Source organism: Tyto alba, unplaced genomic scaffold (genome assembly GCF_018691265.1).
Source record: "Tyto alba isolate M040663 unplaced genomic scaffold, T.alba_DEE_v4.0 Super-Scaffold_9, whole genome shotgun sequence".
Lineage (NCBI taxonomy): Eukaryota > Metazoa > Chordata > Aves > Strigiformes > Tytonidae > Tyto > Tyto alba.
In genome coordinates this window covers 17,789,031-17,815,499 of record NW_024881330.1, presented here as the reverse complement: position 1 = coordinate 17,815,499, position 26,469 = coordinate 17,789,031, and the positions used below count along the sequence as shown (strand labels likewise).

General features: G+C 35.6%; 1 protein-coding gene across 1 annotated transcript in view; it reads right to left on the bottom strand.

Moving 5' to 3' along the window:
• Positions 1-26,469, bottom strand: part of CSMD3 (CUB and Sushi multiple domains 3) — a 703,442-nt gene that overhangs the window by 518,771 nt on the left and 158,202 nt on the right. The gene's annotated exons all lie outside the window — the stretch shown is intronic.

Below are 26,469 nucleotides of genomic sequence, written 5' to 3'. Positions count from 1 at the left end.
AGATCATATTGTTCATGAAGATGATGGGAAGATATGTGTACTGACAGATAGATTTTGCAATTCCATTTAGACCAATGGCATTACACAGGAATTATTAAAGCAAGGTTTTTACTCAGTAAAGCTATTTAGAGATATATGAGGAAAAAAAAATAAAATAAATAATAAAAAAACCAAACCAACAAACAAACAAACAAAAAAAACACAAAAAACTAGTCAGCATGCTAAATTTCATACCAAAATAATTTTAACAGATTAATTATAAAATGAATCAGGTTTCAATGCTGACACAATGCAAATTCCAGTTATGTGTCTGGACATCTTCAGCACAAAAACAGCAAAGAAAATCAACAAGAAAAAACAAATTGGCTGAAAAAAGTCATACAATTCACTGGCTGCCAGAACATTTGCACTAGGTGACAATTCTCAATGAACACAATGTAGTACAGTAATAAAATGCATAACATGATATTTTCATCATGATGTGAGTGCTAAAATCAAAGAAAAACACATTCTTTACAATACAATGCAGACTTCCTGAAAGTTAAATAATTCAACAACAGCATAAATTATTGTCATATAAATTAAATATTATACTTAGGAGAACACAGTGCATATGATTACTTGCAAAGCAAAATGCAAGAGAAACACGGGACTACATTGTTGAAACTCAATGCTAAATTGATTATACAAACACTAAGAATTTCAGCTGGGCTTCTTCCCCCTGGAGCAGCTTTTGAATATGTAGCCTAACTGTAATAAAATTTTGCAGTAAAGACACATTTTAAAAAACATTACTTAGATTTTCAAGAAAATAGTCAGCTGGATAAATTACATCTCCCATTGCAGAAAATACTGCAGTGTGAATACAATCATACTATAAGGCACTGAAAATCCACAGAAGGGAAAGCAATGGAGAGCCAAGATTTGCAAGTTCTACTACTGGATATTTTTATTACTTTTTTTTTTTTTTTTTTGCTACAGCCAACCACCACCACAGAAAACAAAGATTTTTACTTTGGTATACTGTTTACTTGTTTCTGAAGGACTAGAGCTGTGGCTGAATAGAACTAAGTAATTTTCTTACATTATATTTTAAATGATGAAAAATCCTAGATACTTACAATTCTATTGATTACTTTTTTCTCATATTCTAAACCTAAGCTTTTTCTATAAGTAATTATATTTCTCCCAGTCTACAATAATCTCAGCTAAATGAGGATGACTGCTATTTTGGAACCATGTTCTACTTTCTTCCTACCCCATTCTCTGACTCATTAATTTCATATGCTTCTGAAGAAATTATTTAAAAATAAGATAAAAAATGTTATGCTTTTAAAACTTCAGAATTTATGAAAAATCAAAAGTGCAGTTCTCAGCCTGTGTCATATCACTTCAAAAATATGAGTGAACTAAATTACCTCAAAAATAATATCACAAGATCACAGATACATATAGAAAGTCACTCCATTAAAGTTTTAATATAAATATATATTAATATATTTTATTAATTAATATAATCTATACTTATATATCAATAATATACTCAGTAATTTTATTTTCATGTATATTATTTGAAGGACACAAATGAAAAATGTACAAGATTTGTTAGATTTTTCTAGCAAACATAATATTTGTTCATTGAAAATACATCAAAATTATGAGGTATATCTTCCTGGATTTTTCAATTTTCTTTTTATTAACATAGTATGCTGTAATCAACAAATCCTTACAAGTCTCTCTGAAGTTTAGTTTGCTTGCTATTCAGTCTGTTAGTTTGTGGACAAGACAATATTCATGTTTTTTTTCTTGCCACACTGAAAATCTTTAACTGAATTTGACAAAGGGGAGTGGACCATTTTTGACAGAACATACTACAATGGTTATAGCAAATGAAAAGAAGCAACCTCTCCATATGATTGCATGTAGTTTGACAGGGAAAAAAGAGAAAAGAAAATGTAGACTTATACAGCTCATATTTGTCGTGGTTTGAGCTCGGTGGACAACTGAGCACCATGCAGCTGCTCACTCACCCCTACCCCCTCAGGAGTGGGAAGGAGAAAATAAAGGAAAAGACTCAGGAATCAAGGAAAGGACAGGGAGGGATGACTCATCCATTAAGGTCAAAGGCAAAGACAGACTTTTTAGGGGAAGAAAAAGAAAATAAATTTAATTCAGACACTAACAGTATCAATTAACAGACAGAGTAGGACAGTGAGAAGCATTACTACATCTTAAAAACACCTTCCCCCTACGCCTGCCTTCTTCCTGGGCTCAGCTTTGCTCCTGATTTCTCCACCTCCTCCCTCCAAGTGGCACAGGGGGCAGGGGGTGGGGGGTGTAGTCAGTCCTGTTGCTTCTTCCTCTTCAAGGTGGGGGGAAACTCCTTGCATTCTTCCCTTGTTCCAGCACGGTATCCCTCTCACAGGAGACAGTCCTCCATGAAATTTCTCTAATGTGAGTCCTTCCCATGGGCCACAGCCATTCCCATGTTGCTCCAGCATGGGTCACTCCCTCTCACCTTGGGCTGCAAAGAGGATACACTGGTGCATCTCCCTGCCTTCTTCCTCCTTTCTTCTATTGACCTCACTGTTTGCATATATGTCCTCCTCACAACTCCAACTCCTACTCCCAGGTTCCCTTTCTTAAAGATATTATCACAGTATCACAGAGGTCCAGCCACTGTCACTAATTGGCTCAGCCTTGGCACAGAGGTATGTCTTGGAGACAGTGGAGCTTCAAGAAGCTTCTCACAGGGGCCACTGCTGTAGTCCCCTCCCCCTCCACACACACAAACCCAACACAATGTTTAAAAGTTTGGGGATTTTTTCCAAACAGATTTATATACATGCAAGAAAAGATACAAGTAGCTTTCACTATAGGGAAAAAAAAAATAAAACCAACCAAACAAAAAACAGTTTCTAGTTGCATAAATTTATAGCCTTTTTTATACCTTCTCCATTCCCTCAGTGCCTCAGATTTCACGTCTCTCTTGGTCCTTTTATCAATACTCAATAACTACTCTATATTTTACATATTATTTTATCTTCTGTCCCAACTTTGATTTCTGTGGTCTTTTTCCATTAACAGTGTCAGCATTGTATGTTCCATTTCTGAGAATCTTCTTGCCTACTAACTCTTGTCTTCTCTCATGCTTCTCCTTATTCATAGTCTGGTACTTAGAGACATATTTTTACAGCAGTTTCTTTCTGCATTTGCAGAATTCACTTCACATGGATGTGGACATCTCTCTCAACTTTTACTATATGCACACGGTAGACTTCTATATTTCAGCTAGTCACCTTAGGCTCTTGTCATAATAATTTATGAGAAATAGGGACTTTTAAGGTGCACCATATCTGATTTAAAATTTGATTATGGATATATTGGCTTTGTGTGGCAAGCTTTTGGTAGCAGGGGAGCTAAAGGGGTGGCTTCTGCGAGAAGCTGCTAGAAGGTTTCTCTATGTCTGATAGAGCCAATGCAGATGGATCCAAGATAGACCTGTCGCTGGCCAAGGCCTAGCCCATCAGTGACAGTGGTAGCACATCTGTGGTAACATATTTAAGAAGGGGAAAAACTGTGAAATGGCAACTGCAATTGCAGGCAAAGAAAGGAGTGAGACTGTGTGTGCGTGTCCTGGGTTTGAGTGAGTGGTGGGGTATTTTTGTAGCAAGGGAGGGGGATATAGGGGTGTCACCCTGTGAGCAGCTTCTTGAAGCTCCCCCGGCTCTAAATTGGCCCCACCTCTGCACCAAAACTGAGTCAGTCAGCTGTGCCTCTGTGATAACATATTTAAGAAGGGATGTGGTGAGAAGGAGTCAGGCTTGTGAGGAGGAGTTGTGGCATCTGCATGAACACCAAGGTCAGTGGAGGAACGGAGGAAGAAAGGAGGGGGGAGGTGTGCCAGAACAGAGACCCCCCTGTATCCTGTGGTGAGATGGCAGGGTGGCCCCCCCTGCCATCTGTGAAGATCTACGGTGGAGTAGACACTGATTTATGGCCTGTGAGGGGGTTTGCATGGATGAACAAGGTGACTGTGCCCAAAGAAGGCTGGGATCTTGTGGGAAAAGGTAGCCCCCACTGTTGTAGTTCGGCACTGGAAGGGTTGCAGCATGTGGGGGTGTCCCACACCAGAGTAGCTCAGGAAGAGCTGAAGCCCATGGGAGGGACTCCAATTGGAGAAAATTGGTGTCCCACGCTGGAGCAGTGTAAGGAAACACTCCCTGTGGGAGGCACTCACATTGGAGAAAGTTTGTGGAGGACTGTCTCCTGTGACAGGGGGGACCATGATGGAGCAAGGGGAAGAAGTTCCAGAAGCTCCCCCCACCGAAGATGGAAGAAGCAGCATCACTGACTGCACCCCCCATTCTCTGCCTCTGTGCCGCTGGAGGGAGGAGGTAGAGATATTGAGAGCAAAGCTGAGGCCAGGAAGAAGGGAGGGGTAGGGGAAGGTGTTCTCAAGATGTGGCAATGCTTCTTACTGTCCTACTCTGTTAAGTGTTGTTGTTAGTGTCTGTAATAAATATATGTTCTCTTTTTCTCTTCCCCTAACAAGTCTGCTTTTTGCCCGTGACCATAATGGGTGATTTGCCCCTCCCAGTCCTATCTCGAATCCCAAGCTTGACTTATTTTTCCCTTCTTATTGCTGGGAGGGAAGGGAGGAGTGAGTGGCTGTGTGGTGCTCAGTTGCCCTCTGGGGTCAAACCAAAACAGTGAGAAACATCTCTGCAGATGCCAAGGTCAGTGAAGAAGGAGGGGGAGGGGCTCCAGCGGCTGGGTCAGAGATTCCCCTGCAGCCTGTGGAGGACCCCACACCAGAGCAGGTGGATGTGCCCAAAGGAGGCTGTGACCCTATGGGAAGCCTACCATGGTGCAGGCTCCTGACAGGACCTGTGGCCCCATGAAGAGAGGAGCCCATATTAGAGCAGGTTTTCTGGCAGGACTTGTGACTCTGTGCAGGACCCACACTGGAGCAGTCTGTTCCTGAAAGACTGCACCCCTGTGGCAAGGGCCCACATTGGAGAAGTTCATGGGGAACTGCCTTCTGTTGGAGGCTTGCCACAATGGAGCAGGGAAAGAGTGTGAGTATCCTCCTCCTGAAGAGAAAGGAGTGGCAGAAACAACATGTGATGAACTGATGCAAATCCCACTTCCCGTCCCCCTGCTCCACTGGTGGGGAGGAGGTAGAGAAAATCAGGAGTGAAGTTAAGCCTGAAAAGAAGGTAACGGTGGTGGGGAAGTGTTTTTAAGATTTGATTTTAGTTCTCATTATTCTACTCCAATTTGTTTGGTAATAAATTAACTGATTTCCTCAAGTTGAGTCTGTTTTGCCCATGACAGTAACTGATGAATGATCTCTATGTCCTTATCTTGACCCATGAGCTTTTTGTTACATTTTCTCTCCCCTGTCCAGTTGAGGAGGGGGATTGATAGATTGGTTTTGGTGGGCACCTGGTCTCAAGCCAAGGTCATACCACCACAACAGGAAAGACAGGTATACTGGACTGAGTCAAGTAGAAGGCTGCCAAGGTGATTTGGGGTCTGGAGCATATGACATGAGGAGAAGCTGAAAGAACTGGATCTGTTCAGGTTGGAGAAGATTTAGGGGAGATCTTACTGTTGTCTTAAACTACCTAATGGAAAAGAACTGGATCTGTTCAGGTTGGAGAAGATTTAGGGGAGATCTTACTGTTGTCTTAAACTACCTAATGGAAAAGAACTGGATCTGTTCAGGTTGGAGAAGATTTAGGGGAGATCTTACTGTTGTCTTAAACTACCTAAGGAGAAAATACAGAGAAAATAGACCCAGTTTATTCTAAATTGTGAATAGTGAAATGATAATAGAGAATGAACACCAGCTGGAATGTGGCAAATTCTGATTCAATATAAGAAAAAATATATTCTTCATGAGTGAAATCAAACACTGGAACAGAGGCCTGGAGCCAGTCTGGAGTTTCCATCCTCAGAGACATTCAGAACTCAACTAGACATGGCCCCAAGCAACTTCTTGTAGTTGATCTTGCTTTGAGCAAAAGTTTGGACTAGAGGCCTCCAGAGTCCCCTTCCTACCTATGTGAGGTTATGATTATATGATTTATTTCAGTAGTGAACACTGGACAGAGCATAAGTGCTTTATTCTCCCTAGTGGCCTTAAATGTAGTCCAGAAAAATAATCAACATGTTGGTTGAAGGAATCCCTCACATCCTGCCTGTTCCAAACCCAGGTAAACACCTCTCTGATTTGTAGCTTCACTTAAGTTGATCTTACAGGAAGCTTTTTAACTCTTTGTTCATTAAGCAGACTTCCTAACATCTAAACATTTTGAGAACTATCATAAAATGAATTAAAACTATTAAGCAGTGGTTATGTGAATTAGTCACATAATATGAAAATGAATTGTCATGACAGGAAAAGCACATTTGAGAAATGTAGAATGCCATACAAAGAAAAAACGGATTTCCTTTAAATCGTATTTTTCATAAATTGCAGAGCAGAATATGATGCTTCTATTACTAAGACAAAACAGCTTTATTTCTACTACAAAGATAGATTTAACAATGTATTTACTGCTATCCTATTGAATGAAGCTTTCATTAAAATGTTTTCTCAGCTAAACAATATTTTTTTGCGAGTATGATTTCTCTGCATTTGCCATCAAACATCTTATTTGCATACACATAGTTCAGAGCCTAGCAGAAGTGTTTAAATGCAAACATTTCAGTCCAAGAAAGAACCCTACACTCTGAGTGTTAGTACTCTTCAGGAACTATGGAAATTCAGAGGTGGACTAAACAAGTTAGTAAACCGATGTAAATTACATGCCATGGAAGTGAACTTTTTTTTTTTTTTTTTAGGACACTAGAAAAAGTAAGTATGATGGAAAAATAGCAGTCTTGGTCACTTTTCCTCCGTCACCCTCAATAAATGAATAGCACTATTCCCCCTAATGTAAAACTGCCTAAAATTAGGACAGCAGCACAAGGACAGAACATTTGGTTCACAGAATTTCAGATCTTATTATGGAAAGCAATATATTCCATTTAATGAGGGGATGAAATTCTTCCATTTATTGCACTATTTGAAATGAAACACTTATGCAAAATATAAACTAGCTAAAAAAGAGATGGGGGGAGAAACTGGAGAAAGACAGGGCTTCTTGAAGGTTTTAATAGGTCTGTTGTTTCCATGGAAACCCCACCAGTCTGCTGGATAGAATCCTCTAGGGAACTGGTGATCAAATAATGCAAGACTCCCTAATTTTCTAGCAACAACTTGTTTTATATTTTTAAGTACAGCTCTTCACTTAATACCACACTTACATTGCCAGAGAAGTACACAGGATATATTTCATAAAGTCAAGGAAAACAAAATAACATGGAACAACCCTACATAGAAGGACAAAGTAATGTTTAAGGTTGACTTAAATCAATTCTACAGCTGCTCAAAGTTAAAATATATAAATATATATATATAAATAATAAATTAAAAATATAGATAGAAAGCAATCCAAATTTTAAGAAGCAATATAGTACACAATATTCCAAATGACCCTGTAAAAATCCTCCTAAATCTATTTGAGCTGAATTGAACCCAGCCATCTAACACATTTAATGTCAAGAAAATTTGGTCAATGCATTTCTTTTGTATAGAAGCTCAGTGAGAATACTCTTACTTTTATCCATTTATCTGCATATTTAGTAGAAGAAATAATCTCCATATACACATATACATATACAAAATGTTACATTTCCTTCGTGTATGAAAAGCACCCCACCATACATAGTGAACCTAGAACTGCTGTCAATGAAGTTGAGTCCTGAAACACAGTACATACCAGCTCTTCAGGCAGTTGCAAATAGTTGCCTGCTGTCTATGCCTCAAGACAGGACTGTCCTGAGTTCCTTGCTTTCTTTGGGACAGCCTGTACTTCAACCTTATTCTTAGATGGGCATTCATACTCATCCTCATTAGCTAGCTCTGCAAAACAGTCTTTATGCACTCCTCATTTCCAGGTTCTGTAAAAGGATTCAGTTTGCACAGTTCTACTTTTCTTGACAAATATTTGTTCACATTAAATACCGATGATTGTTTTCTGAATTTTTAATCAGGTGTTACAAAATAAATTGCAGCAAGGTTTGCAGCCTCCAGGGGGGCTGTTATGAGACCTTGAAAATTATATGTTGACTATTTACCTACTTTCTAGAAGTGTGTGACTGAATCAGTTCATTTATCTTCATTTGCTATTTTGGTTTGCTTTAAATTTTCATATGAAGCTCAAATGGTATTTTAACAACATGAAATCTTCAGAGGTAGCTATGACAAATGTTACATTTAGACATGAACAGTTTGTATACAGAACTCCCTAAGTAAATAGATGACAGTGTGTGTGGGGGCGAACACAGATCAAAAGAAAAATATATTTTGTTCTAGAATTTAGTCTTCTTTCCTCAATTTACAAATTATATGACAGGCATCAATAACTTAAGGATGTTTGTTTGTTTGTTAGTTTTTAATACTTATATTTATAATTTCACTTTTTACATATTTTTCTATAAATGTGTGTAATATTGATCCACTAAAAGACAGCTCTTATCTAACAGATGTATCTGAACACTGTCCAGAAATAAACTTGTTCTGTTAATATTCCAGGAGTTGATAAGTTTCAAGCTATTCTTCATTATTTACTTAAATATTGATGTCATAGCTCTTTACTAGAAATGTCTTCATGTGGACCACAGATCTTTCAGATTGTTATGCAAATGATGGTAAAAAAATTAAGAATGAAGGCTGATCTTTAGAAAGATTGAAAGAGTGAAATACTAGGGATGACAGAGAAGGGAGCTTTTAGTGTAATTATTTGGGCACATTTAGAAAATCTCTCAATTGGACTTTCTATATTCTAGCCTAGCCAGAAAACAGCTGAAGTGCATCAGAGTCTATGAAGCCTGCCAACTTCTGAGCTGACAATGCACAGATTATACATTAATTTATTCCAGGACTAGAGGGCTACAAAATCTCCAATGCCTGTAAACCATTTTCATAGTGCTGGCACAAAGAAGATAATATGCAGTGTTGGAAATTATGTCTGAGAGAAAATTATTTGGCTAATAGTAAGATCACTATAGTATCCTTGTTCAAAATAGCGGTTAGTCTTGCAAATAGCAGGGTAGACATAAGACACAAACAAATTTAATCCAAAGATAACTGAAACTGGGATGGTTGTAAATATATACACAATAGCACAAACCAAACAATTAACATGCAGTGTCATGCTTAGCACTTTAGGATACATGATGCTTTTTGTCTGGCTCTTCTATGCATGTATGAACCTATGGCCAAGCTATATAGACCAAGTCTCTAGGTGGTGAGCAGAAGGTAGTATTCATAATGGAGAAACAAGCCACATAAACATCAATGTGTTATCACATAGTAAAGAAGATACTGCAAAACCAGATTAACCTGTAGTTTTTCCAGTAAACAAAGCTTAGAAAAAACGTAAAATAATTTCACTCACTGACCATAATCAGACATCTTATGTGGAATCTAAGAATTAGCTTGTACTGTTGAAGAAATAGTGTTTATAAAGCAACATTAGCCTATGATAATTAAAGCAATGTTTTTGCATTTCTTGTGGATACCTCTGGAGTTATGAGAAGCAGAAAATTTGATAGAACAAATGCTTGAAAACTACAGTCTGAAAGACATATTCATGTTCAGATGCATTTCATCCTGTATTTACATATGACTTTCCAGAGTCATCTTAGGAGTTCTGTAAAAGGTAGGATGGAAAAAAAAAAAGACTACAGATCCAATACACAAAGATAATTCAGATTTATACTAAATGGGAAGTCAGATAGTGGGCTTCCTAGATAAAGTCTTCCCTGTCCAAAATTATTATACTATTATAAAATATTTTCCTTCTTATAGTATAGTATCTCTATTGCAGCAGCATCCTTTGAATCCTTAGTCTTACCTGCTTCTGCTGTTATTTTCTTTTTAGCCTGTTACCATCACCTTTAATCATTGGAAGAATTCTCATTTATCAGTGCATTTTATTATTTTTCAACATCCAAGTTCCCTGTTGTCCTGGTTGGGGCTGGACTAGAGTTCCCGTTGGTCTGGCAGCGGGAGGAGCTGCAGCACCCTGAGACCCCAGGGGCTCCCCAGGTCCCAGTGCCCTCACCTGTGTGCGGGGGTGGGGGGAGCACAGCTGGAGGGCTGGGCCCGGATTGGCCGATAGTCCATGTCACGTGACACTGTGCTCACTATATAAAGGCAGGAGTGCCCCAGGAGGGGCTGCCACTTTTTGGAGTGTTGCTGTGGTGCCTTTGTGTTTGGGATTGCTGGCTGGGAGCAGGTGGGTGTTGGTCAGTGGGTGGTGAGCAGCTGTACTGTACATTACCTGTTGATACTGTTGTCAGGGTATTATTCTGTTACTGTTATTCAACTGTTTTTATCTCAACCCACGAGTCTCCCTTTGCCCCTCTGATTCCCTCCCCATTCTCAAGTGAGGTGAGGGTGGGTGAACAACTGTGGGCGTTTAGCTGCTGAGTACAGGCTCAAATGATGACACCTGTCTTTTTTACTTCGTATAGCCTTTTGTAAGTATTGCCACCAGTTATCAGCATTTAAAGTTAATCTTCTTTCTTTTGATCTAGCACTATTAAATTGCTTCATACATATCAATCTATTCACTGTCCTTATTCTTGAATGTGGTTCCTGCACAGCCTTTCAGAAGACAATATTGTGCCAGATGAGCCACCATATCGCTTTGCTGGCTCTTTATTGGGTCCACAAAAATTTCTAATTCAAATCAATCCATTTTCTCAGTAGAAGTTGACTTTCTCCCCATACATCTAACCAGTATCTACAGCTGAATTTGACCTACCTGGAGGACAACCTGAGATCACAATTGGGCATAGACAGCAAGGCTTATACAGTACTTACATACTAATAGAAAAGTTTTCTTGCAGGATGAATCAGAAGGGTAAATCTCGGCTCCAAATACTGTCAATGCACTGAGGCAAAAAAGTTTTCCTGAGTTACCTCTCCTTCCCATCTCAACACATCTGTGCTATACAGGCACTTTACCTTAAGCTGTTTTTAACAGGTATGGATGCTGCAGGTTTTTACATTTTGATAATGTCTTAGTAGCTCGTGTACTATTTAAAATATGTTTGATAAACAATCATACAAAAAGTGCAACAGTCAAACCTGAAAGAAATCAGCAGGAAGCTTGTTCACACACATGAATTCCCTTATGTAGTTATATGCATGCTCTAAGGAGAGTCACAACTAAGAGCAAAAATCAGATGTCATGTTAGGCATATGATACCACTGCTTTTAATAATTACAGAACACCAAAAGAACCAGTAAAACATACATTTGTAGGCAACATAGTCATTGGACAGCCTGACTCCTACTGAAAACTCCAAACCTCCAAAACCAGTGTCACGTGCTTCAACAGACAATCCAAAATATGGGAATTCTATTCTAAAAATGGATATATTTTTTACAGTGCAAATCCTTTACACAGCACTAATCCAATGAGATCAAATAACATTTTTTTTTCTGTTCTAGGGACTAAGAAAAAAAAAATCAATTCAGTGTTCAATGTTTTTAGTATCACCTTCATTAAAAAAGAAAAAATCCCATGAGTATGTAAAAAAGGTTTGGTTAAAAAATACATTCCAGCTACAGTTCTTAGATGCTGAGATATCTGAAATCTGTTTCCCTAGTTTATTTTTAGCTCTTTAATACGGTAGAAATAGATATTAAAATCAAGGTCTGTCCAAGGAAATTACTTAGTTAAACTTTGCAGGAATCAACTCATACACTTGCAAACTACATTGCTTAACTGTAATATGGTAGTATAATTTTTAAATACAAGTAACTAGGATCTAGATGAAAATTTGAACTGAAGAATAGAAATAATTTGCTTGCAAAATTCTTAAGCACCTGTACTTCTATAAATTTTTAAATGGATGGGCTTACCACAGAAAGGCCATCAAAAACTATTTTAAACTTTCCAAAGCCTAGAGAAGCTCTCTCTTAGCTGCAGGTTCTCTACTCTTACATAAAATGAATGGGTTAAATTGTCATCCTGAAATAGCTGAAACTCAACCTAAGAAGCATGGAGTGCACTCTGGCCTCTTTGATAACTACAATTCTTTAAATAACAGTGGGAAATTAATTCATGTATGTGATGTCGTGGTTTAGGCCTGGTTGGTAGCCAACCACTATGCAGCAGCTAATCACCCTCCCTTCCCCCTCCCCACCTGGGAATGGGGGAGGGGATTATAGGGGTGAAGAGAGGCTCGCAGGCTGAGATAAGAACAGTTTAATAATGGCAATAAAATGAAAACAATAATGATGATGGGGGGGAAAACAAAAAGAAATATATAAACAGGCAATGTACAGCGTAATTGCTCACCACCCGCTAACCAATATCCAGCTCATTCCCGGCTAGCGACCCCGAGAAACCAAGATCCCACAATCGCAATCCCGGAAGCGAGAGAGAGCTCCTTCCTGACCACCCCTCCTCTATATAGTGAGCATGACGTTCCATGATATGGAATATTTCACTGGCCAGTTAGGGTCAGGTGCTCTGGCCGTGCTCCCTCCCTGTGCCCTTGCTCACGGGCAGGACATGGAGAGTCGGAGAGTCCTTGAAGTCTCGGTAGCAGCTGAAAACATCAGCGTGCTATCAGCATTTTTCCCATACCAAACCCAAAGCTAAATCCAAAACACAGCACTCATCTTCATCTAGTCCCTGAAAAGGAATATTAACTCTATTTCAGCCCAAACTAAGACAGTGAAAAGGAACACCTGGTTTTATCAACGCTTACTGGACAAATAGGAAAATATCACTATTGGGGCAAAAATAAAGAAAAATATTGTAAAAATAATTGGAGTAATTGGTTTTTTTTTTCTTTTTTTGCTAGTGAACAAAGTGTAATATTGCATGCAAAAAGCTGCATCAGTAAGGGAATCTGGGGGGAATTTATTTTTGGTTTTAATTTAAGAGAATTATCCTTAGCACAGAGAAGGAAATGTATTTTAATTGATACTTACAGAAGTAAAAAGAACAGAATTATAGTAATGAGGTAGTGTGCCACATACTTCACAAAAATATGTAATTTATCTTTCATCTGATGATCATAAAGCTATTTGCAAGTGAAATGAAACACAGCTTACTGTAAAAAAAAAAAAAAAATTCAACTATTTATGACTGAAATATTCAGCCACTCTTCCAGACAGCTCCAGAGGAAACAGGATCAAAAGGGGAAGATCTTGTTCTATTGATACATGGTTGACAAAAGGAGGGATAATTGGAAGGGACCATGAACATGTCTACCATATCTTGAATTGGTAGTTTGTTTTTTTATTTTATTTGAGTATCTTTCTATTTAAAAAAAAAAAAAAAAGACTGTAACAAAGAAAATATTATACTGTTAATAACATGAAAAATACTACCCAAAAGAGCCATCAAACTATGCCTGAGTGTGAGGCATGAAGTGGCTGAGCCTAATTTAAGGCAAGATTTTACAGATTCAGAAAGCAAGTCATAAATTTGCAAGGTGAGGACAAGACTGCCTTTTAAGAGGTCTTTTTAAATAGTAGCAATTTTTCTAAGTAGACACATATAGCTGTTAAATATACACTTGTTTTTCTTACACAATTTGAGCTTACTTGAAGAGCTACAGGGACCAGCAAAACTGCATAATGGAGCAGCCATGTATCTACAGATAACAGAATAACTAGTGCAAGCATGGCTTCTTGGAACAGCTAGAAAGAGCAAATATTTGACAAGTGACTGGCTTAGCTGTATTTTAAATTAAGTTATGCAATTAAACAAGGAAGATGACACCACCCTGGAATTAATAATCTTGTACTGTGAGTGACGCATAACTGCATGTTATATGAAAATAACCAACTATGATAGCAGTTGTATCATCAGGTGATGAGAAAAGAGAACTGTCATTAATGTACTTGAAGCATCCGGAGCAGCCAGTTATTCATTATTCTCGTGTTCATTCTTCTGCTTTCTCCCTTTAGTGAAGCAGTACTCTTAATCCATTTTCTGTACCATTTATGAGTGATAAAACTTAGCTCAGTCAGTATCAGACATCTTAATTTGATTTTCCCAGGTTCCTGGGGTGTTAGTGTTTGTTAATCATAAAATTTTACCTCAGTGTTTAGTGTTTGTAGTAATGGTAGAAACTGCACACTTTATAAAATCCTTGGTGTGTGGATGATGTCTCCATTACTTGGATAAGTGCCAGAATCCCTTTGAACTTTCATCCCCAACAAGAGGAAAATTCCCAAAATAGTTTGTTTATGAAGTTAGGATCATTATTGCTATTTATAAATATCTGCTTTTTCTAATCCTGTTCAGATGAACAAATAAGTAGAAAATGATTTTTATTATACTTTCAGTTTGACATGAATTAAGCACTGCCTCAGGATTTTTACTTGATACCCAAAAATGCAGGAGGACTGAATCTCCAAATATTTATTTTTCAGTATTTGTATTAAATGAAATAAGAGTAAATGAAGAGTTAAACCACATTATTCCCATAACTGTGTGCACTTTTGTTTTTACGTCATATAGTTAGAAAATTGGAATCTGGCACTGTATTTTTGGCCAGCCTCGAGATTTATAGATTACAGTAAATAAACATAATATTATTCTGGGACTTTGGCCAGATTTGTATAGAGCTCCTGGAGACCTTTTATTTGTGCTTTAGAACAAGTCCTTCATTATATGGGCAATACAGAAATATAAAAGCCTTGCCCATCTACCTGGAATTCAACAATTAATCTATTCTGACAAAAAAAAAAAATAAAAAAAAAATAAATCCAAAATTTAATCAAGAAAACCTTCTTTAAAAATGTTATTTAAAACCCAGAACATTATTTGAAAAGTGGAACAGGAATTAAAATAACACTGATAGACTAACCAGTTAAATAACTGGACATACCAGCACCCCAGAGAACACAATAGAGCATGCTGTAACTATCATCTGTAATCAACGAATCATAAAAATTCTTACCCAGTCTTTGTTAATTGGGGACCAAGACTTCAAAAGAAAGCATGGATAAGTTAAAAACAATCTAGGGGAAATGAACAAAAATTACTAGTGGTCTCAAAAGTATGACTTGTGAAGAAAGAGTTCATTAGGATTATTGTAGTTAAAGAAGAGGAGACAAAAACTAAAATAAAAGGAAGTTGCAAAGAAGAACATAATTGGTTTTTAATGTGCACAGGTATAAAGCTGGAAAAAAGATATCATGCTTAAATAAGCTGGAAAAAGGATATCATGCTTAAATTTTATCACCAAAAATTCTTATAGAATAAAAGATAAAAACCCTTTCTAATAATATTAAAAAATAAAATATGGGAAACCACCACCTTTAGAAAATGGGAAGGTTTTTAAAGGGTTATCTGGACAAATACCTACTGGGAGTAAATATTGCTGTGACATGTGGTCATGGATTCTTTAAGATCTTCTGAATTTTTTACTGTTTGTGTCCTGCCATATTGCCTTTTCAATATGTATCACGAAGGATAGTCCCGTGAGAACTAGAGTCTGAATTAGAGACTTCCTTAAGCTGTTTGAAGAACTCTTCACACATTTCCTCACCCTTATCCAGTGCTGTGTAACAGACTCTCAATGCGAGTTCTCCGATTGTACTATTGTTCTCTGATCCTGATCCACAAGCTCTCAACCAGCTCATTCCGCATCCCCAACAGCAGATCCGTGTATCTAAGCTGCTCTTTCACACAGAGGCCACCACACTATCTTCTCTGCCTGTCCCTCCTGAGGAGTTTGTATCCAATCTTTACCACATTCCAGCCATGTGAACCGTCCCACCGTGTCTCAGTTACTTCAATAGCATCACTGTTCTGTGACCACATGTGGAGCTGCAGTTCCTCCTGCTTGTTCCCCAGGCTGATTTGAAGCAGATGTCCAGCTGTCCCTTCACCCTGCTTTATCATTTCTGAAGCCTCCCATATTCCCATCACTTCTCACTCTTTGCTTTTGACCCCTGTCCACTGCTACCTGACTTTAATGTGTGTCAAAATGTTTCCCATGGCTCCCAGTTAAAGTTATTTTATTTTCAGCTTCATTACTTTGTATGAAGTATTGATATCGAACATACTGATATTTTTCCCCATGGTTTACTCAAGAAGAGAAATCTGGAAACTAACAGGTCTCAAAAACAAAAACTATATTAATATTTTTCAGTATACTTTAAAGATTTTTTAAAAGTTCTAAGACATATATATATAAAAATGTAAAATATACATATTTACAATGATATGGGAAAAAAGTTATAGAAAATATACAGCGTATATGATGTTGGGATATAACACCAAACATGAACAAGAACAAGATGGAACTGTGACATGGAAAGAATTAATGCATAACTGCACATCAGAAAGTTTCTTTCTCTGAAGTGTAAAATACCAGTCAGTGTTAAGAGTATTGGGATTAGGAAGATTAAAATGATGAAGCAGCTAGTGAACCTAAATTCTCACAGTTAAAGTTTTTTACCCCTTCCCAGACAGTCTTAGAAGAAACCAGAATCAATTTTATGATGAAGAGGAGCAAAGACAACCTTTGCCCATAAACTGATCTGTTCTGGTGAAATAAGATCAACTCCACTAATTGACTGAAATGTGAAAGATATTCTATGTGCTAAATTTGTATAGGTCTGCTATCAAAGTTCTCACCCTGAACAAAACTCAGAAGGTCATCATACAAGATAAATGAGTTAATAAAGTGGACCTCTTATACGTTCATTACAAGCAGCTTGGTAAAATATTGACAGCACTGTTGGTCCTTTCTTTGACACCTTAAATACAATGGAATCTTTTATCCACATGTAGCAAAACTCTGCTATGGGTTCTATTACATTTAAATGCCCTTCTAGTGTCAACACAATTTAGAGCAGATTGTTTTTAATCTCTGAATTTTCAGAGCTGAATAAAAAGATTACTAAATGTTGTGAAATCCTAAATTTATTTTTGTAACACAACGGAACCATCATCAGACTCCTTCATCAGTGGACAATTTTAAATATTATCTCTTTAAAAACAGGCTACAGATCTGAAATACATCTCACAAAGCAAAGAAAATGTTGTCTTAATATTTAAATTAACAAGCAACACTCCTGGCAATGGTGAGAACAAGATTAATGCTGAAGAGCAAGATTCATATTCCATAGATGAATCAGTAATCATTCTTTAGGTTAATAAAGATGCAGTCTTGAAGAATGCTACAATGTCATGCTAGAATTTTAGGAATGAAACCTTTTTCCTGCAGAAAACCACTTCTGGCAGGAAGTTGTTCTCTTGGAGTAAAATTTGAAGGACTTTAAAGACTTAGAAAAATAATTTGTTATGACTTCTGCCTTCCAGATGTAATTACAACTGAGTTATAAATCAGGGTTTGCAAAGTGTTACTTAAATACTGAATAATGTTTTCACAATTTCTATTTATACCCATGTAAATTCTAATTTTAGGCAGAAATTGAGAGATACAGAAAGTTTTATCAAGCTGTAATTTCAATAATCTTAGGAAAACATACTAGTCTAGTTAAAAGCCCATATCAGCAAAAGCTTTTTGGATTAAGCATTTTAGTAAACTGAGTTAATGAATCTGGGATTTACCAGTAATTACTTTCAAAGTATCTCAAATTATTTTACAAATATTATTTATACTAATTGAACACTACAAAGGATTTATCCAGAGATGACACATAGTAAATGAACCTAAGAAGAATGTTATAGAAAAACAATTACTTAGACAAGCATAATTTACTAGTCCAAACTGGAATCAAACTAGTTATACATTTAATACCTCTCCTCTTAAAATATCTTTAGGGTTTTCTGACAAATAAACTTGGTTAGAAATTAGTTTTAAATCACACATGAAAGACTGGGGCTTTGTTGGAATTATTGTGCTTTGATGACCACTCTGTACACATGATGAAAACAAACTATTCAAATTGTCAGTTATCAGTCTTAACCTGTATTTCACTTTTCCATGTTCCTCCCTCCCATTGTCTCATCTTGATCCTTCAGAGTAATCTTCTCCCCTTTCAACTGCAGGTGTAATTTTCACTGTTATGTTGCTCTCAGTGACAATTTTGCAACATAATTTTAATAGTATATGTGAATATGATCAATGCATCATTTACTTCTATGTCCTTTGTCCTAAAGAAAAGTCTTAAGAAAGCAGGATATAAAACCAGTCTTTTGAACTTTTTATTAATCACTCCCACTAGCTTCCACCACTTGTGAGAAATCCTAATTCTCAGACTTGATCACAACGGTCGGCTCAAACATTTTGGAATTCAAGAAGTTTTATTCAGTACTGGGTTAGATTTCTTGAATTTTAAATCTGGTCTTTCTCTTTTTCTCTTCATTGTTTGTATCAATTGTAACAATATTTTGTTATTAAATTTTATCTTATTGGTACTTTTTCCATGAAAAGTAGCAAGATAATGTAGTGTTACATTTATCTTTTCCTTACTTTTGTGTAAACAACTGCAAACGTTCTCTTTCTGGAATAATTACATGTTGGAGAATGGCTCAGAGACAAGGGTCCTGTGCCTTTAGCCAATAGATTGTAAGCCTGCATGCCTAAGTTGTGCCTTGTCATGTATTAAGAAAATCTTTGAACGAACGTTAGCGCAGGCTCTGCTCATACAAAAAGAAAAAGGGGGAATTGTTGGAGAATGGCTCAGAGACAAGGGTCCTGAGCTCACCGAGCAATTGTATGATCAGAGCCTGCTCTAGCTGCTGATGCTGGGCCTCACTAGGGTTTGCCTGCAGCTGCTCGCAGCTGCTGATACATGAAGAATGTCAAGGACGCTTCAGCCCTGTGTACTGTGGTGTGTCAAAAACAGGTTAAGGGGAATTAGGAATAGTGGTCTGAGAAACCCAGTGTTAGGGTAACGGTGGTCTGAGAAACATTGTGTTATGGTACTGTTGTGTATCGAAAACAAGTCAAGAGGAATTAGAAATAGTAGCTTGAGAAACTTAGTGTTATGAGAAGCTTGGGCTGTAAGCTAACTGCAAGTAGGTGGACCGTGCGAATACGACCTTTAGAGATTAAGCCAATCAGCTAGTGACTAGTAGGCATAATAATTATCATTGTCTGTATAAATATATGTACCCTGGACCAATAAACACACACGTTGATTGATGCTCTATCTTCCATTACATATACTTTCATTCTTCTTCTAAATATGATTTCATTTATTGAGAAACAGTTCAGTTCTACTGCTTTCCCCAGTCCTCTGTATACTGTTTGGAAAAGTAATTTGAGGCCTGTTTTCCAAATTAGGGTGGTTACTGCACTGATGAATGCTAATTACTTTGATTCAAATACCTTTTTATTCTGGGCTATATCACACCATCTGAGCATTTGTCCATGGCTAAAGTAAGTTTCTAATAGATTTTAGGACACCTGTCCTCACTACTGATAGTAATTCCTGAAATCCCATGAGTATGTACAAAGCCAAACTATGTAAACCAAATCAAAGTGTGATTCTGATGCTCTGATGAATATTCTGACTTTGATATATATATATTTCTTATAAAACAAAAAGTAAGAAAAGCATTTTAAGAGACTTTGTATTGCTTCATAAACCGTTAACTATATTCTAATCTTTTGTATATCCATTGCCCTTTGAACATTTAAGTCCTGATTAAAAAGAAAAAATAAAATTAAATTATTTTTTGTTAAAAAAATTCCATACTGAACTTGCTTTCTAAAAACTAGTAATGATTTTTTTTTTTTTTTTAAAGTATCATCACTACTGTCATAGCACAACATTGCACACTAAGTTTTCACAGATGAGCACAATGTGTACTTCCAGTTCTCTACCCATCATAAGTACTTAGTCGTGTGGTCATCACTATCACAAGTGAACAAACACAGATTTTGGATATGAATCTAATGTATTAAAAATGACTGGAAATCTCATCAATAATGTTTTGTTAAGGAATGTGTACTATGTCAGATCATTATTATTGCTTGTACATTTTCAGTGAGTTCCATTTAACAGACACTACATATATTAGTAATGCTAATATTTTTATTATTAACACACTAAAACTAGTATATTTCAGTGATGGTGTTAGGAATATATGATAATTCTAATATAGCAAACATTTATATTTTTGTACCAATTTCCTGGTTTACAACACATCATTAATGACTTAGAGTAACTTCAAATAAATCAGTAGTTTCACCACTACTTTGAATAATAAGTCCATGGATCTGATCACTTGTTAAATTTCATGTGGGGATTTCCTATTCTTCAGGTTCAGATATATTTGTTCACATAAGTAGATTGTGTATTTATGTGAAATGTACCTTATAATGATAACCAGATACTATCCTGAGAATAACATTTATATAATGAGAAAAGACAAGTATGGTAAGGTATACTAGAGAGCAATTTCAATGCTTTTCGGAGAATGAAAAGTGTGATTTTATTGGTCTTAAAAATTACACATTTTAAAGATAATTAAAATAAAGAGCTCACAAAGTTTCTTTACTGAAAAGGTAATGTAACTTCCTTTATTAAAAAAGTCATTCAGGGTATTATTTTACAGATCATCTGGGCCCTGCTTGAAAGCACACAGCATACTACTTGAAAGCACACAGTATTTATATTATACTAATATTTCAATAAAATGGTAGACCTTTGTCATCATTCCTCCCCCCCCTCAAAAAATACCCTAAAATCTTAATTATCTTCTTTAATTTTAGAGGAATATAATTGTCATTTTCAACTATTTACATTTTTTAATGTACCAACCATAAGAGTGTTGGACATTTTAAGCAATTTATAATGTCCCAAAAAAGATCTGTGGAACAATCTCTAAAAAATGGCTCATTCATTAGTGTCAAGTCATCTTCATATCTTATATACGAATATATCATTCTACAAAATATTATCGTTGGTTGTCTTTTTAATTTTCTTTAAATAATCTGACATGTTTTTCATCCAGTCTCACACAGCTGTACTGGGGCTTCTCCCAAGAATAAGTAGTAACTGTTCTGGCTTCAGACCAAAAAGTGCTCATTCCTCATGAGATGTAATTTACTCCTACTTTTAAGTTAGTGCACTTCATTTTCCTCTGTGTATATTGTTAGTTCTACTAGTAAATGCTCTGCATAGCAGCAGGTGCAGTACTTTGACTTTATTTCCTGCTCTGTTCTCTCAACAGCCTACAAAGCCCAGTTTACAACAAAGACACAATGGCAGAGATGGCTTATTTACTGCTTGTATTACTAGTTCTATTTTCCATGCTGTCATAAAATCATTTACCTACCTGCAACCAGATTTATCTGTCTGTGAAATGCTTACATGTTTATGAAGAGGGAAGACATATGGAAAATTATAAATTGTCAGTAGTGGCAAGGTCTGTTTACAAGACTGCTTAATGTGATAATATTTTGTTAGTAGTTCTGCTTAGGAATCTGCCTAACGAAGGAATAAGGTACACTTTATCTATGATTAACAGGCTTGAGCCTTGAGCTTGCCTGCTTACATGATTTAGGTACACTATTATCTATGAAAAACAAGGTAAGGAAAGAAGGATATTGAAGCTTTCAGAACTACCAGATGCAACTGGTTTTGTGGTCTCAGCTGTAAGGGAAAGGGGAAGACAGAACAAATTCCACAGAAAGGACACTGTGATGAAGATGAGAATGATGAAGTAAATGACCACCGGGGGTCCTAGAAGACCACCTAGAGACTGTAGTGCGCATGCAGAAGTAAGCGGCAACAAATTATAAGGATTTCTTGGCAGAGTGATGAACACTGTAATTAGTTCTTGGAAATTACATAAATATGTAAGTGAATTGGGTACAAATATCATAAACTCCACAATGGTGGTATGCATATGAGGCGGAATGATCCCCTATGCATCCGATGCATTGAACAAAGAATACTAGCTTAATAGCTATTACAACTATTGAGACTGAATTCTTGGCTTCATTTATATTAATATTTCTTGGTAGTCTTGTGAAGTTTAATTTTTTTTTATTATTTTGTACTATTACAGGCCATATATGGACAGATATACCCTTTCAAGAAAGTGTACTGGAGGATCTACAAGACTCTTAGGTGTAGCTTTATTTCATTTGAAGATGCTCTCTGTTTTATCTGATCTAAACCTTATGCATTTGAAATATGTATAGTCATGTATCTATGTAGTCACAGAATTGTACCAGTGATTTGCAATTAAATTTTCCTCTCCAGTGGGTTCAACATAAAGCAAATAACAAAATATTACAATAGTGAGCTGAATATTCTAATATTCAAATTTGACACCTGCTAGATCACTTTTTAAAATGTGAGCTTATAAATATCTCGACTTATTTTATTTGAAATAAATACACTGAAGAATAAGAAATTCAGTATACATCTAAGCAGATAGGCAGAAATAAACATTTCTTCATATGTACATATATATAAGTTGCAGGGGGTTTACAGAATTCCCAGACTTGGAATTTAGTAACAACCTCTTTAGTCTTTTACCTGTCATGACAAAATATAGAAAAATAACTCAATATACTCCCAGATAAAAAAATCAAAAAAGCAGAAATTAATTTTGTCCTTGTAAAAAAAGTACTTACAGTCAGTGGGTTGTGCACTTGTTTGATCAAAAAGCATGTCAATTCAAACAGGTGAAAAGTCAAAGTTTTATAGTGACAAATATTTTGTAGCTACATGTACAGGCAATAGTGGAAATATTTTAATAGAACTTATAGGAATACAAATAAATCAATATGCTGGTCTTGAAATTTCTGGATTCTAAAAAATATCGCAGTTTTAGAATGAAGATTCTTACAACATTAATTTTACCCTGGAATAGGAAAAGCTTTAAAAATATAGAAGTCATAATATTTTATTGATTATGCAAGCATCTAATTATTATAATCTTTATAGATTGACAATATTATCTATAAATATAACCTTATTTATTAGCCTGAGTAAATCATTCCTAGGTTGCTGCATTATGGAGAAACTGCAGGCTGCAATCTTATCTTAGGAATAGATGATATGATAAAGCTGCTGTCATGTTTCACTTTTGAAAACAACCTTATCAAAATGAATTTGTCAGTAAGGAAGACATTATTTAAAAACTTGTCATGGGTTGTGCACAGTGTAATTGACCACAAAATAATAAATCCAATTAAGTTTTCTTTTAATGAAGGTATTTTTGCACTTCTAGTAAATCTAATAAAAATTACAGTATTTTATTATATGTCAGAACATGCAAATGACAGGTGAAAAGCTTTGTGCATTCAAAATATGTTCACTGAGAATCAGGATATGAAATAAAACAATTGTTAGGTATGTGCAGTGATTTTGCATTACAATCCTAAGGACCAGTAAAGAAGATAGTAATCTGGGGAATAATTCTTTTCTTCATTAATAAAATTTGGCCAAAAAATGTGTAACTTAAAAAAATACAAATTTCAGTGTGATGCACCAAATTTAAACCATAAACCTCATAGGGCCTCATGTATGGATGCTTGTGGCAATACAAAGCACTGTTGATTCCAATGACATTCTCATCAAGACACCAATCCGTAAGAATCACATTACTAAAATACAAGCACGACCTCCTCCTGATAACTTCATTCAAAGTTAAGACAATGTAAAAAAATGATGTAAAAAAAAAAATTACTCTCCAGATTTACTTGTTCTGAATTACACCAGGCAGATGGCAATGACATTTACACACAGATGGTCTAAAGACATCTATGAGCTTAACTCCACTGACATCTAATCATGCTGTAAATTCTGAGCTTTGTAAAATTTATTTCCTATAGGTAAAAACAAACAAACAAAACTGCCCAAATTAATACTGAATAAAGTATACTATTGTGCTTTTCTTGAGGCTTTTTTCTAACAAATCAGACTATGACGTTTCCTAAGTCATGGCACTGAAATACTCTGCATTTCCCCAATCCAACCAATTATATTAAAATGAACAACTAATATATGGATGTCTGTAAGAGACCTGGCCATCTACCAAAAACTAGTAGTCATGTTGTTTAGTGTTGAGAAAAAATAATTCTTGCATATATACTCTGAAAATTATACACCATTTGTTTGTCTCAGGATTCTGTTTTAGATGTGATGACCACTGGTAAGGGACAATAAGATATCTGTCAGAGGAACTCTTTAAAGATGAGTGTTTAATCAAAGAGAGTCTCCAAGACAAACAGAGAGAAAGAGATAAGAAGCTCATTAGTGGGTAATCACCTTTAGCAACCTTCTGCAGAACCCTGTGTTGGATAATTGCATTAGACAAAATTAGACAAGTTCATTAGAATGGAACCACAAAGGTCTCTGTATTAAATGTAAAGTTAGATGTTTCTGATATCAAACACAGACTCAGAGAAGGAACTATTGAAAAGAATTAGTTAATTTTTTTATTGAACATAGACCAGGAATACCTTAACAGTAATTTGGTGCATGAAGACTTTAAGCCATTATGCCTGATGTTAGAATTTAAGAATCTGTCACATTCCTAGGTTATGTTTCAGTAATTCGTAAGCACCACTATTAAAATGTGTACCTTGATTTTTTTTTATTTTTCATTTATCAAGATTTTACTCCTTAAATTCTTCGCTGCTACTGATTAGAGAACTGTCTTCTCCAAAAACTGTTTTTCTTCTATATGAGTTTCTGCAGTAAATCAAGTCACTTCATCTTCTTGCACATATACTGAAAAGTTTTAGTTCCTTCAGTCTTTAGACAAAATGGCAATTTTGAAACCTAACAGAACTTGTTTCCTCTTTTTCTGAATCCTTTTCAATATGTCAGCTCTATTTTGCCCTAGAGAGTGACTGTTCAGATAATGACCTCTGTAACCAACAACGAAAGGAAATATGCTCTTCATATATTTATGTAATAATTTTATGCTGACACACTAGAGTTATGTTTAACCACAGGACTACTTTGGGAGTTTATAATTCTAATTCAAATTTACACTGTGTATTTTCACATTCCCTTGGAATAAAAACAAAATCTATACAAAGTTCTACTGAAAAATGTATCAAAAGAAGACGTGTCGCACTGTGACTGTGATGACTGACTGGCAAGTGGAAACATAAGGTTCAAGTCTCTCATCTTCCTTATTTAAGAGTACAATTTTTTATGCCAACTCATTTCAAAATTGGAAGATCAAGAATTTGAACAATGGTCTACAGTGAAGTCCATTAACCTTCTACTTTGTTACAAACATAAGTTGCATGCAATTAACATTTTCTCATCAAATCTTTTTTGTGATCATCTCCACAAACAAAATTTGGATATATGCTTTGAATGTGTATTTTCTTCCTTATTAAAAAGCATTTTCTGGGAAGTAGGGGGCACAATTCAGGAATTATAAATAGTTTTATTAGAAAATAATATTAATAGTAATAACTTTGTATTTTCTTCAAGATCATGGCTAAATATAATAAATAGCTCTAAGTAAAGAATAGGAAACAATAGAATAGTATTTCCAATGATACACATTTCCCATATATAACTACCTTTTTGTGGCATGGGTTAACCAGGTTTTAACCTCACTGAATTTTGCTTTTTTTTTTAAATCAGAAATTTATCAGAATGTTAATTTCAGTTGGAATGTTTCTGTACACTCTGCAAGAGTGCATTAAATTTTTTAGACAAATATAAATGCTACATTCTATAGCTAACTCTTCAATCCAGAAAAGGATCTCAAGTTTGCCTGACTTAACAGTGTTTCATCAAAATACTGTATTTGTTGTATTTGATTGTGTATAGTAGTGACAATTTCTCTGTTTTATCAGCTTAACTCCTTTCATTACTCTGCAAACATTATTTCTCTATAATAGTCTAAGAAAATAATGATAATCCAGAAAATGGGATTCCCTACTACTGCTATTTTTTTAATGTGAGCAAGGAAAAAACTATTTGACCTACAATATTTGTTAAAATACAAGGGATATACCATATAGAAATCTCAAGATATCAAATCTGACTAAGAATGAGGGGAAGTCCCTCTAACTCAATGGTTTTGGTAGTTTAAAACTTCTATTTGCTCAATAACTAAGTTCATACTTGACAAAAAGTCAGTCCTTAGGAAGTATTAATGGATCCCAAATTTACATTCCCATAGTTGTAAAGATGTTGAACACAGACATTTATATCTTACTTATTACTAAGCTTCTAGTTCTTATTTCATCACCTATATTTCAAAATAAATAAGAAATATCATTTTAATAGGATATTGACTTAAAAATTGGTAGGTGCATGTGTTGAGATACATCATATATGTGAGCAGGAGATCAAAATATTCAGAAAGGCTTTTATTTCTTTAATCACAGTCTTAATAATTAAAACATAGATTTAAAGTTGTTCATACTAAAAAATATAATATATATATTTGAGAA